The sequence below is a fragment of the Myotis lucifugus genome, unplaced genomic scaffold (genome assembly GCF_000147115.1).
Source record: "Myotis lucifugus unplaced genomic scaffold, Myoluc2.0 scaffold_331, whole genome shotgun sequence".
Taxonomy (NCBI): Eukaryota; Metazoa; Chordata; class Mammalia; order Chiroptera; family Vespertilionidae; genus Myotis; species Myotis lucifugus.
The window spans coordinates 1,023,899-1,038,305 of NW_005871379.1; positions in this window are offsets into that span (position 1 = coordinate 1,023,899).

A 14,407-nucleotide genomic window follows, 5' to 3' on the forward strand; every position below is an offset into this window, starting at 1 on the left:
ATGGACGTTAGTAAGGTGGGTCCAGTCATAATCTTGATCAGCCATTTAGTTCACAGTTTGCCTTTCCTTGATTTTGTCTCATTCTCTCTTTATGACACGCCCGTGTGACAGCAGAGCATCCTGCTTCCCAGATGGGGAAACTGAGGCTGGGACGAAGGCTGCGAGGGGCGGTCGGGCAGGCCTGGGCTCTCGAGGACGTGCCATCTGCTCGCAGCCTCCACAGCCCACCATCCCTAACCCGGGCCACGTGGCCCGTCTGGCTGTGGCTCTGAGACGCACTTGCTGGCCTGTGGGAAGCCCCCTTTCCGGGACAGACGCCGAGTCTGCATCTCAGCTTTAGGCTTAAAATACGACCTCCTCCTATTGGCAGGGGGACGCAGGGAGAGGGCTGACGGAAGGCAGGTGTGGGGGTCTCCCATGGGCTCCACGACCCTCCCACTCTACCCTGCGGCTTAGGCCTTCCCCGTCTCACAGCTCTTCTGCTAACTAACCAGGCAGGCGGGAGGGCCGTTTCTCTCCTGGAGGGCGACGGAACGTGAGGCCGTGGGAGGGGGGAGCAGCTCGCAGGCCAGTCGCTTGCCCAGGAGCCCTGGGAGTAGGGAGGTTGGATGCTTTTTGCTGAGCGGGGCATTTTCTGCAGATTCACTGGAGTTCGGTTGCAAAGGCCCAGGACCTTCCGGCGGCTTGCGAAATTGGGAGCGTGGGTGATGTTTCACAGAGGCCAGGGGCCGGGGAGGGAGGGGCCCCAGTCCTCCAGGCCTGGCAGTTACAACCTTTCATTTGGGGGCTGTTGTGGTATTGTTGGTGTTATTCAGGGGTTTGGCTTCAGGAAAATCTGCGATGATTTCTTTGTGATTTCACAGAAACGGGTACCAGCGGTTGGCATGTAATGTGGTGGCGTTGGTTCTCCTGTTTGCCCAGCAGCTTTCCTGGAGGGCGAGGCAGTGGGGAGGGAGTGTGGTCAGTTTGCTGACCTGCAAACTCCAACCGTGGGCACCTCGTATTCTTGCTCAAGAATTTTCCCAGGCTCGGTGTTTGTGTAAATTTGCAGAAATAACACAGTCAACCTTCATCGTTGCTCCGTAAGTAAGAAGCTCCTGGTTGTTTCCTAGTGAGGAGAGGATTCTGGGCCGGAACCTGACCGAACTTCCAGGCGACCTGTCTCAGTCCTTCATTCTCTGGGTTCCTGTGCCTCTCGACCGTCTCGGACTCGTCCTGGTCCTTGGAATTGTAATGTTCATGGCTCATGCTCCTCCGTGTCCTTCATGCTAGTTGTGGCGGATTTCTCAAGGTCATGCTGACCTTTCTCTCGTGGTCCAGGCTCTCATGGGGTTGACCCTTGAGGCCAATGTCCCCCTCTGGACGCTTGGAACACCTGCAGGTGATGCTGACCGCGTGACCGGCCAGGACACACCCTCTCTTGTGGGTCATGAACTCATCATCTCTGGGGTCAGCGCTTCGTCTCTGTTGGCTTTTCCTGGGGAGCACAGGCCAGGCCAAGGGCTCTGTCCTGGCTTTCTGAGGTGCGTCATTGTCCTGCTGGGAAAGGGCCAGGTCACCAGGATTCCCTCCCAGCCCCTCGTCCCACCGAACTCACCTACAGCAAGTGCAATAAGGGAGGAGAAACACACATATGAAGACTGGTTATTTGGAGAATGGAGGTGGGACTCTTAAAAAATATTGAGACGTAATTGACATAAAACACAACTGATCCATTTCAAGCGCACCCTCGGTGTACTGGGACATCTCCACATGGGCGTGTAGCCGTCACCAAGTCAAGGTGCAGACACTCATTGCCCCAAGAAGTTCCCTTCCACCCCTCCTTGGCCCCTGCAGCCAGTGACCCGTTTCCTATCACTAGTTTTGCCTTTTCTCATACAAACAGAATCAAACAGTATACAGTCTGTGTCTGGCCTCTATAACTTGCGACTTGTCCACATCGCTGTGTCAGTGGTCAGTCCTTTGCATTTCTGAGCAGTTGGAATTGTAGGGACGCACCACTGTGGGACCTCCCGTTCACCGCTGGGGGGCATCCGAGCTGTTTCTAGTGTTTGGTGACGATGAATGTGGACTTCTGTCTCCATTTCTCTTGGGCAAATGCAAGATTTTCTGGGTCATAGTAGCTATGTTTCTAAAATGGTCACGTTCAGTCCAGGACACACAACTGGCCTCCTGACACCCACGGGTGTCTGTCTATGTCAGTGGTTCTTAACCTTGGCTGCACATTAGAATCACCTGGGAATCTTTTTAAAATCCTGATTTCTGGGCCTCATGCTCAGGAAATTCTGTTTCTTTGTTATGGGGTGGGGCCACAACATTAGTAACAAAGAAACAGAATTTCCGGAGGATGAGGCCCAGAAATCAGGATTTTATTTTATTTTATTTTTTATTTTTTAAATGTATTTTATTGATTTTTCACAGAGAGGAAGGGAGGGAGATAGAGAGTCAGAAACATCGATGAGAGAGAAACATCGATCAGCCGCCTCCTGCACAACTCCTACTGGGGATGTGCCCGCAACCCAGGTACATGCCCTTCACCGGAATCGAACCTGGGACCTTTCAGTCTGCAGGCCGACGCTCTATCCACTGAGCCAAACCGGTTTCGGCAGAAATCAGGATTTTAAGAAGATTCCCAGGTGATTCTAATGTGCAGCCAAGGTTGAGAACCACTGGTTTATGTGATGGTCCAAGAAGCTGTACGGGATCCACGTGTAATTAAGGCCCCTGGCTTTTAGAGAGAAGGAGATGGCCCCAGTTTTGAGCTCTGGGTGCTGTACCAGGTTTGCATCTCCTCCTGAGGAAACCAAGCACATGGTCGTGCACGCGTGCGGCAGGCTTCCGAGAGCCTTGCAGCCTCGTGTGCTCGCTCTGCACGTGAGCCTCCAGTGCCCGTTTCAGGTTCGCCCTGGGCTGGGCTCCCGCCTGGAAGCGAGGGAAGACTATCTGAGGCTGTCAAGTGAGGTGGGAGGTGATCACGCCTGGAGTCCGGCCCGGCGTGCTGACCTGTCCTGCCTGCCTCTACCTGTGCGGCAGGGCCGGCGGGGGCAGGTTTCAGGCCCGATGACGAGTGTCTGGGTCAAGGTTGCTGTCCAGGCGTGGCTGGGGGCCAATGGCTGTGTGCCTCCCACCTGGTGACCCCGACTCCCAGTTCTAAGGGGAGTTACGGGGCTGGAAGCACCAGCGGACCCGGCTTTGGGCTAGAACTTCCTGCAAGGCTGTCAGAACCCACGGCCTCGGAGGTTGTGCAGCCCGCCGGGCAGTTCCCTGGGAAGACTTGCTCACCAAGCCTCTGGGCCTCCCGGGACCTGGGTGCTCCTCCTGGCCCCTCACCCGCCTCAGGGCGGGTTGTGGGTGTGAGCTTGCTGACGGCAGGGTAGGCATGCACTGTGTCGGGCCTCCTGGTGTCCCCACATCATGGGATCGGTGGCACTTGACAGTGTTGCTGTTTATCATGAGGTCAAACCGGCCTCTGAACAGAAGGTGCTCACAGTGTCCTGAGCGCTTGGCGCTGTCTCACTGTTCGCACCGGTTTCGGAGGCTGTGGTGGCTGCGGGACCCCTCGTTTACTCCTGGCTCAGCAGTAGGAACCTAGGCCTCCGCTGGGGACACACCTGGAGGGTAAGGTCCCCCATCTGAAGCCTGTTTGGGGGTGTCTCTATCTTTTCACTGAGAACAGTGACTAGACCAGGGGTGGGCAAACTTTTTGACTCAAGGGCCACAATGGGTTCTTAAACTGGACCTGAGGGCCGGAACAAAAGCATGGATGGAGTGTTTGTGTGAACTAATATAAATTCAAAGTAAACATCATTACATAAAAGGGTACGGTCTTTTTTTTTTTTTTAGTTTTATTCATTTCAAACTGGCCGGATTCGGCCTGTGGGCCGTAGTTTGCCCACGGCTGCACTAGGATGTCTGGACAGAGGCTCCACCTTTGCAAAGGTGTGGGCTCCTGTTTCAGCGCTGGGAGACCTGCGGGGCCACCCCAGCGGCCTGCAGGCCAGGGAGCGTCTGAGGCACACAGCCCTCTGACCCCCAGGCGTGTCCCCTGGATCAGGTTCTCCTGTCTCCTGTGTGGGTGTCCCCCCCCCCCCCCGCCCCACTGCCGCCTTCTAAACCCACTTTTGAAATCTCCCCAGAAGAGCCGTGTGCAGTGCCCCTGCTTCATCTAACCCAGCGTTCCCGGGGGGAAGTGGCCGCCTGCCCTCCCCTGGCCCGTTCGCAGAGGACACGGAAACGGCAGGGTTTTTCTCTTTCCAGTGAGCAGGTTGGGAAGGCGCTGGGCAGCCGGGAGTTGCTGACACAGTGGCTGTGATGTTGCAGGAGCATTTCCTTTCTGTTTGGAGCACATTGCCCGGGGCACACAATGCAGAGTGACTTACAGTTAGAGGAGACCTTCCACTGGGGTGGGGGGGCACTCCTCTGCCTGGAAGGTGCTCCCAGGCTTGTGAGGGGCCCAGGGGAGCCCATGCGGACACTCAGAGGGCAGTCCCAGAGCTGGCTCTGCCAGCCCCGAAAGGCGGCCTCGGGCCTGAGCCTTGCAGGGCTACGGGGGGCACTGGTCACCCTGGAGCCTCATGGGGCCCTCCCCCGCCCACATGCTCAGCACTGGGAACAAGCGGCTGCGGCTGCCGAATGCCAGGCAGGGGCGGTGCCGAGCAGGAGAAGCCGGACCGAGAGGCGGGAGAGGAGCCCATCCAGGGCAGCACGTGACATGCCCGGGCCAGGGAGGGGACATCACGGCGCCATGGGGCAGGGTCACAGCAGCACTTCTGGGAACGATGGGCTCGGACGGCAGAGCAGGAATGGGCCCTCGAAACGGAGGCGAGCGGTGCCCCCGGGGCTCAGGCGGCCTGGCCTCCGAAGGCTCTGGCAGGAGGAAGGGCAGCGGATGACCACACTCCACCCCGTGGACGTTGCCCAAAGCGGTGGGGCAGCAGCGTCTTGGATAGTTCTGGAGGAGGGGGGTGTGAAGCCCCGTTCCAGGCAAACGTGCTGGGAGCCAGGCTCACTCCAGGCCTTTCTCTGCTCACTCCGAGCAGAGCTGCGTCCACTCTCGGCGCCTCCTGGAAGCTGTCAGACGCCTCTGTCCCGTCAGCTACTGGAGTCAAGTGAGTGCACTGCCAATGGGAGTGTGTGTGTGTGTGTGTGTGCGTGTGTGTGCGCTTGTGCTGCTCATCCGCTCCCCGCTCCTCACCGGTCAGCGCAGGCTCCCACCTGGAGTCTGCCCTGAGCTCCAGACGCCACAGCCAGCACCCGCTCCACCACTCCTCCTGGACCTCTCGTGGCACCTTGAACTCAGCGCTCCCACACTGAGCCCTTCATTCACCCTCCCTCCCAGCCTTTCTTCCTCCAGGCCCCACCCTCCCAACCTCAGCAAGAGGCCACCCCATCTCCCAGCTGCTAGGGGTGAAAACCCTGGCTTCATCTCACTCCTGACACGTGATCCCTCAGATCGGGGCTCCCTTTGACATACCCAGAATCCACCCACTTCCCCCCCAGCACTCAGAGCCACCACCACGCCCACCCTGTCTAGACCACCGCACTCCCTGCTTCTCCCCGGGCCCCACTGCAGGCTACTCTGCCCACCCTCTAAAAGGATTTTAAAAAGATTCCCAGGTGATTCCTTTGGAAGCTGGGGAGTCACTCCCCTGCTCAAAGTGCTCACATGGTTCCCCATTTCCCTCAGAATAACATCCCGAGTCTTGCCACAGCCCACAAGGCTCTGCGCATTTGGTCTGTGGTGCCCCTGGATCTTCACCTCGGGCTCAGTCCACTCCATCCACACTCTCTTCCTCCATCTGATGCATTGCCATTCCTTAAAAGCAAGCACACACCTGCCCCAGGGCCTTTGCACCTGCTTTCTCTCTTGGGAGCACTTTCCTCTTGAGAGCTGCATGACTAGCCCTTGCATTCTCTTCAGGTCCCTCCCCACACAGGCCTTGCCAGGAACTTTGTGTAAAATAGTAGTTTCCCCCTATCCTTCCTCTTTTTTAATAACCAAGAAATAAGCTCCGTATCATGTGGTCCTTATTAAAATACCAAAACACAGGGAAACTTTTAACAAAACATTTCTATTTCAGATACTTGCCCAGGCATTTCAAACAATTTCTAGTTCAATTGAGTTTGTGAAAGAATTTCATTGCTTTTGCAGATTCACGGTGGATGCTAAGCGGTCAGTTGTCACCAAGGAATTTGGTGAACTTTTGCAATAAAGTAACCCTCCGTCATTCTGTTATCCCTTAACGAACCCTGCCTGTTTGCTACTTATCGCCACGTGAAGTTACTTCATTACTTCTTATGGAAATACTAGAGGCCTGGTGCATGGGTGAGGTCCCGCTGGCCAGCCCCAGTTGGGGCCGATTGGGGGCGGGGCTGGACAGGGGGAGGGGCCGAGGACAGTTGGCTGGCCGGCCCCGCCTCCTGGTCGAACTCCCATGGGGACATTTTGCATATTAGCCTTTTAATATATAGGATGTGAGAGGAAAGAGCTTTGTCTTCTTTTCTGAGTCTCTCCAGGACCCGCCCAGAACACTCTGGCGTCTGGAGCTGTGCAGTAAGTCTTTGCTGGATGAACTGAATGAATTGCTGTCAGTGGTGGCAGGGGGCCTGGACTGGGCAGACACTGAGTACTGCTGTGGCGATGGAGGCAGGCATGATAACGACAGGGACTGGGGGAGGCCGCGGGATGTGAGGAAGGGGTGAGTGTGAGAGGGGTAGGTTGCAGGAGAGGGATGCTGGCCAGGCTGTGGATGACTATACAGGCTGTATTTTGATTCAAAATCTGATTTAACAATGCCTCCTGCTGCCTGATCCACCCCCTTGTCCCATGATTCCTGCCCCAGCTCCTCAGAGCTCACTCTGTAACCTTAACCCAAGTGGCTAAGCCTGGGGTTGCGGACTGACCCTTAGAGGAAAGGCCTACTAAATTGGAGCTGGGATGCGCAGAGGTACCAAGTTGTCCCTGGACATTTGGATTTTTAAAGAATTTCCTCTCAGTTGCATTTGGCCATTTGAATCCAGGGATTTAATATCATGTTTGGTTTTTAACACGTGATGCTTTTCACGGAGGTGTGGCATTGTCTGCTCATCTGTGTTTTGGGGTCAAACACAGAAGACAGAAGACACTGCTTCATGCGCTATTTTGGATGGAGAGGCCCCTGTGCTTTAGTGGAGTCCACACCCTGAGACCATCCTTGTATCTGAGAAGTGGGTGTGATGGGGGTCGGGTCACGGCATTCCAGAAACCGCCTTGTCTGTGTGTCCTCAGGTCCAAAGTTGCAACAATGTTCTGTTCTAAGACCCTTTGGAAATGGGTCTTGTTTCTCTAAAACTTGACCAAATATTTTTTTAAAAAATATATTTTATTGATTTTTTACAGAGAGGAAGGGAGAGGGATAGAGAGTTAGAAACATCGATGAGAGAAACATCGATCAGCTGCCTCCTGCACACCTCCTACTGGGGATGTGCCCGCAACCAAGGTACATGCCCTTGACCTTTCAGTCCACAGGCTGACGCTCTATCCACTGAGCCAAACTGGCTAGGGCTTGCCAAACATTTTTAAAAAATCACCTCTAAGAAGAATTAAACCGAGGGCACTAGGCTCTGCCCTAGGTCAGCGAGCTTTCCGTCTCTGTGGCCCTTGGGCTGTGGCTGGGCCGAGGGGGTGTGGCCGGGGCAGAGCTGCAGCTCTGAGTGAAGTTTGCTCCGGAGGAGCAGGTGGACTTCCTGGTGGGGAGGCCGGCAGCTGGTGGGAGGGGTACCTGGGAACTCACAGAGGCTGATCGGGGAGCGGGCTTGTCCTGAAGTGAGGGACTCGCTGCTTTGTGCACAGGCCTGTCTCTCGGCATTGCAGCGCTTTAAGGTGTCTGCCTGCTGGGTCTCGTTTAAGATGCCGGCTTTAGGAGGTGCCTGTCCTGGGAGCAGCAGCTATGGGTGCTGGGTCTCTCGGCGGTTGCGTTGTTTCCCTTGTGGAAAGGGGGGCTTGTTCTGTCTCACGGACTCAGCTTGGTGGGAAACAGGCCTGGTGGGGGTGGGGACGGCACCGGGACAGGATGGGGACTGCCGTTTTGAAACAATACAGGGGTTTACCTGTCCAGGTAGGACACAGCTTCTTGTATTAACCACAGGTGGGTGCAGATAAGGGGCTAAACGAAGGGGATCTGACTTCTCTCCCCTTCCGCCTCCGTCCTGGGGCTGACGTGTGCATCTACTGCGAGTGCGTTTTTGAAACAGGCAACACGCAGACAGGCCCTTTTACTAGTACAGCAGAGCCCTGGGAGTGCTGCTCAGGCCGGGCTAGTCGCAGCAGCGTCCTAGCAGGCAGTCAGACGTGAGCAGAGCAAGGACGAGGGGCCAGGGACAGAGGGCTCCAGGGCGGAAAGCCCCGGGGGCCTGGCAGGAGCAGCACTGGGAAAACCAGGACTCGCCCCCAGGGTAACCTTCCTGCCCCTAGCTTATCCCTGGTCATGTGGTTTGTACCCCTGGCTCTTCCTCACCAACATGACATCTAGGCCTCAGTTGTGTTTCAGCTCCAGGCCCAGAAAAGCAACAAAACCAGACCTGCTTCAGGACCTGCAGTATTGACTAATGACCTCCTGCCTGGTGGGGCCCAGTTGGTACCGACCATGACCCGAAAGAGCACACTTGGAAAGCTACTGAATATTCTGCTGAGACCCTCACCCCGAGATTTCCCCTAAGATTCCCACCTGCAGGGGAGCAAGCCTGTGCCATTCCCTCCCCCTGCTTCCCCCACAGGCATGCATCTCCCAAACTCTAAGGGACCCCAGGAGCGTTACACCCAGGGGAGCAGTGGCAGCTCACCCAGGGCTCACCCCGCCCCGTCTCCAAGGCCCTCTTTTCTCTGACTTCCCCGTGAGGCAAAGCAGCCCGGCCTGGGCTCCCCGGTTGCTGCTTCTACGCCCTTCCTGCTTCACTGTCCTGAGTGTGGCCAGGAAACTCTTGCTTTGCTGCGCTTTGTGTCTTGACTGAAATCTCTTCTTCAAGAAGACAAGAGCCGAGGTCTCAGGTCTCATTGTCTTGCCCGGAAAAGCTTGGTTGTCTTCTGGTGACTCCACCCTGAGGCCAGACCACAGTGAGGCCTCCCCTCCCCACTGACCACACCAAAGTGAGCCTGGCTTGGTGGGGGAGGGGGCGGGGGGGGGGGGGGCCAGAGAACGGCTCCAGCCCATCTCTGTGGATTCTGTAAGGGTGGGCATGCGTGGCCTGACGGGAAGTAAGGAAGGTCCTGTGCCTGGACGGGTGTGGGGCAGGCTCTCCGTGGGCCATCAGCAAAGGGACAGCGCCCCTCCCCCACCACTTCGGGTGGCGTGCTGGTGACACTGGGGGAGTGGAGAGGAAGGCTTCTTCCCACCTGGTGTCCCGACCTCTCACCTGCACACCCATCCAGCCAGCCATCAGGTGAAGCATTTTACAAGTGAGTCCCCTGAGGCGGGGTTTTGGAGGCTGGGGAGTCAGCAAACAGGGCAGATGCTTGCATTAAAAATATATATATTTTTTATTGATTTCAGAGAGGAAGGGAGGAAGAGAGACAGAAACATCAATGATGGAAGAGAATCACTGATCGTCTGCCTCCTGCCCGCCCCACACTGGGGATCAAGCCCGAAACCTGGCCATGTGCCCTGCCGAGTATCTAACTGTCCCGGTTCATAGATTGATGCTCAACCACTGAGCCACACCGGCTGGGCGACGCCTGCATTTTGATAGTTTTCTCTGTTGTTACTCAAAGGAGTGAAATGACTGTGTGAGGAGGGCTCGCTGGACGCTGGACACTCTGCGGTTGGAGGAGTGGACTCTTAGGGACGCCTCATGGCCACGGGGCTAAGCACCAGTCTTGGACGTCAGGCAGGTGTGGCTGGACTCGGACCGCTCCTGTGGCCTTGGCTTCACGTGCACGATGGGAGTGGTGACGTCTGCTCCCCGGGGCTGTCGAGGACCACGTGGAGAGCAGGGAGCCCTGTGTGGCTCCCAGGAAGGGAGTCACTGTTGTCACTGTTGTGGGACGTGCCACAGGGGCAGGTGGAGAAGCCACGCCTCGGAGGTGGAGCCCAGCAGTGTGCAGAGCTGGGCGAGGCGATGCCAGGGCCTCCCTTTGCAGAAAAGCTGGTCCCGGGGGGGGGGGGGCGCTCAGAGCTGCCGCTCCCTGTTGCCACAGCAAGGCTGGGCCTCTGGAGAAGGCCGGCTCTAACTGGAAGCATCTGCCGGGACCTCAGCCCTGAGGGGTTAGAGACGATCTGGCCAGAGAGGGGTCCTGGGGTGACGACTTCCCAGGTCCTTTCTGAACCTAACTGCAGCCCCAGCCCCCAGGCGTGACCCCATCACAGGCCCCCGAGAATCCGGCTTCCTCCCAGGTTCTGGGTAAGTGATACGTGGGGGCGGCCAGCATTTGAACGAAGCTGTTGAAATGGCTTAGTTTATTTTCCTGTTAGAAAATCAGATCGAAGATCCTTATGACAAGTTGTTAAAGCTGCAGAATGATGCATGCAGCAAATTTTTATTACCAATGTGCGCAAGTATATAAACCCTGGAGGTTGCACACAGACCTTGGACAACGACTGGAAGTGCGGGAGAACGGCTTTTCCCTCGCCGGACTCGCCCTGCATGGCCCTCTGATGCCTCTGTGCACTGTCCACTCCTGCCATTGAAGTACCTCGGGGGACACACAGCCACCCTGTGCTGAGGTCGCGGGCTGGCTCTGACGGCAGATGGCGCGTTCTCTGAGGATGTCCGTGTTCTGTCCGCGGCCTTCAGTCCTAACAGCTCAGCTGTGCGTCCCCGCTCCTGTTATCGCTGCTCACGAATTCCCTTTGCCACTGCGGCGGGCTCAGCGATGGGCAGTTCTTCGTCCAGCTTCAGTTTGACAAAACCATCTTTACTAAAAGCAGGTCAGCGAGGCCCTTTGGGAAGACAGTTCCCACAACGAAGGGGACGTGGCCGATCAGTACAAACTCAAAGTCCAGGAGTCTCACAGGCTTTCAATTTCCCCCATTTTTTCTGAAGTTTTTTCAGGATAAGCTTCCTTTGTTTTCAGCTGTGCATTGCCGTATTCTCATTTACTTTGATTTTTTAAAAAACATCAAGGTGCTAGATTGATGTTTGAGCACAGAGGTTTCTTGAAGTCGTCTCATCCCTTAACTGTTCTCTGTCGATAAACTCCTCACGGTCAGGGTCTTCTGTGGGAGACGGTAGCTTCGGATGCAGGCTGAGCGACAGGAAGTGTTCAAATGTCCACATCTCTCCCCGAGGGCCCTGCTGGCTCGGCATCAAAGCTGCCTGGTTCTGAGGCCCCCACACTGCCTGCGGCGGCCCCTGCTCCCGGATTCTGCCCGGAGCCATCAGGTAATTAATTCCTAAGACACTAGTTAGGTAAAGGAGGGTGAGAGTCAGCAACCCTGCGGGGCCATTCAGGGGCCCGGGTGGGGCCTGGGTGGGCCTCAGCACACTCCTCCTCCGCCCTCTGGCCTGGCCTGGCCTGCCTCCACCGTCAGGCCTGCATCCTCAGCTTCTGCTCAGGCTCTCACCCCTCCACCCCTCGCCTCCCTCTGCCTGTTGGATGTTGCTGTCTGCAGGCAGCTGGGACCTGCTGTGGGTGAGCCCGTGCCCTGCACTGTCTCGGTCCCCTTTGTAAGTGTGCACAGCTAAGGGCTGAGCTGTTACTTGAATAGTCAGTGAGCAGACAGACAGACAGACAGCAGCACTGTAAGACAGGCAGAGTACTGAGCAGGCCCAGCAGAGGGCCACGCTCCCTGGGACCATCCCAGAGCTGGCCCCTGGTGTGTGGGAAGGCCGTCCTGGGCTCACTGTGGGGACAGTGGCTGGCAGCCCCTGAAGCTCCTTTTCCCGTGTGACTGGCTACGTCCAGAATCTCAGAGCCCCTCTCAGGAGCCACAGGGGTCTGCTCCTTCAGGCAGCTCCCTCTCCTGGGGACTCACCCTGTAATAGCTGACCTCTCTGACAACCCAAGGAAAGCATGGGACCCATTGCCACTGAAGATGCATGGGCTGCCCAGTGTGGCATTGGGGGGCCTGTGGGCCTGGGTTCGGGGCTTGTCTTAGGGAAGTGCCAGCTTCCAGAGGGATGAGATCTGCTGTCTGCCCTCTTTTGCCTGGGACTTAGAGCCCTGAGCCTACAGCAAGAGAAGTGGGGGTGATGCTCAGGTGAAGGCAGGCATGGTCCTGGGCCCATAGGAGGCTGGGCTGCAGGGGGCTGCTGCTGGCAGGGCCCCAGGAGCAGGCAGAGCTGTGGGGGCACAGGTAGGGCCTTCGATGGCATTTCCTACCACACAGTCATGTCTGCTAAACCTCCCAAACATGCCAGTGGCAACTAGTCGGCTGAGCAGGACACGCTACAGCTGGGGCCAGACTCTGAGGGTCGGTGTCTGCCCAGCAGCAGCCTGCCGCCCTCCTGCGCGGGCGCTCTCTCCTGCCTGGCGGCTGCTGCACGGGGGAGCATTGGTTTTGCACGTAAAGTTTACCAGGGGATCCGTGGACGCTTTGGTGAAAAAGGCCTGGACTGCACCTTGCACGGCTCACTTCCATCCCCAGATATGCGGCTGGCATTTTGGGGTGACGAACCCTTTGGGGAGCTGCCACTCCAGCTCAGACTTGGCTCTGTGTTGAGCCTGGGCATCAGGCCGGTCCCTCTCACGTCCCCTCACGTAGGGGCGAGGCTGTCCCCTGCGAGGTTTGGGGCAGTTTCCAGAGCTTGGGACTTGGAGTGGTCCTGGCTGCACTCAAATTCTAGTTCTGCATTTACTGCGGGGCCCGGGCAGTGTCCTCGCCCAGCACTCAGGTTCCTTGTCGGTTGATGGGGTAATAGTCAAAGCCCCTAGGGCAGGGGTGGGCAACCCCTGGCACGCGTGCCAAACATGGCACGCTAGTAACTTTTGCTGGCACGCGAAACCCTCTCTATAATCTTCCATTTACAATTTTTTTCTTAATATCGACTTTTTTATTTTTCACATAAATTCAGCATAGGTGCATTTTAGATAAATAAATAATTTTGCATAACAAGTTATCTTAAAGACCATAGACATGGATTGATGAGAGAGGGGAAGAGCAATTTCTATGCCTCTGCCTTAACTCTCCCTGCCTTCCTAGATCCGACGAGTGTTTTGGTTTCATCCACATACACTTGTGAATCTTTGTTCTCAGTGATGAATTTTGTTAAGTCTCGTAATAGGAGTAGCCTGACGGATGAAAGTAGTAGCTCGTGCATATCTCTGAAGGTCACGAAATATAAACCTGATGTAAAATCTCTGTCATCAGTGATGCAGCAGCAAAAGTCCCACTGATAATATCAAATGGAGTCATAAAGTTTTCTGTTGGACTATCAGTGTACATGTATACGTTAAAAAATAAATGTCTTTTTCATCATCATATACTGTGTTTTTGTCGCTCGAATGAATTTTATTATTTCTTCAAGGTTCTTCACATATGTACACCTTAAGAGATAGCAAGTAGGCGTAACATGTTCTCAAAAAATTAGGGTTGGCACGCAGAAGAATTTTGAGTCAGAGATTTTGCTGGTTTTGGCACGCACTCACAAAAAGGTTGCCCACCCCTGCCCTGTGGGGTCATGAGGACAGATGAGCTCACTGTTGTGGAGTTGGGCTCAGTGCCCGGCACACTGAAGTCTGCGGAGTCCTCATCCCTAATGGGGTCCAGGCAGGGCGGGAGGTGGGCTCCTGACCGGCTCCTCTGGGCAGAGCTGTCTCTCAGTTGCCCCTCCCCCACATCACTATCCAGCACTTTTCCTTTAAGACTGTGACCTGTGGTGGGGGCGGGGCGGGAGAGGTCAATGGGGGAAAAGGGGACATACATAATACTTTCAACAATAAAGATACAAAAGAGAAATAATTCAAAACATTTGAGTTTCAGCAATTCCTTTCACATCATCTCATTTTCATTTGCTACCTCTAAATTCAAATAAAAATAATAAATATATGTTGTTCTTAAAATATCGCATACACTATGACTCCTGTTTCCTGAAAAATACTTCAAAGCTTTCTTTCTAGTCTCCATTTGCAAACATACATAGAAAGATAATGAAATAATGTTCACTTAAAATGATGGTTGTTTGGGGATAGTGATTTTAGAGGTCACTCTTATTACTTTCTATAATTTTTGAATTGCTTAAATCTTGTAACATAAAAACAATAAAGTAATTCTTGAAAATATTACAGACGTCCCCCATTCCCCTCCTTTGGGCCTCCTCTACCCAGCCCCAGAATAAAGCAATTTTTTAATGAAAAACAGTGTAGTGTCAAATGGCGAGAATGAGTTTCAGACACATACAAAACAGACTTTGAAGTGTGTTTTGTATGATTAGGGAGTTGGGTTCCATGAATCACAGTGATGACTCGTGATTAGAGGTAGGTGACAGGTGTGGG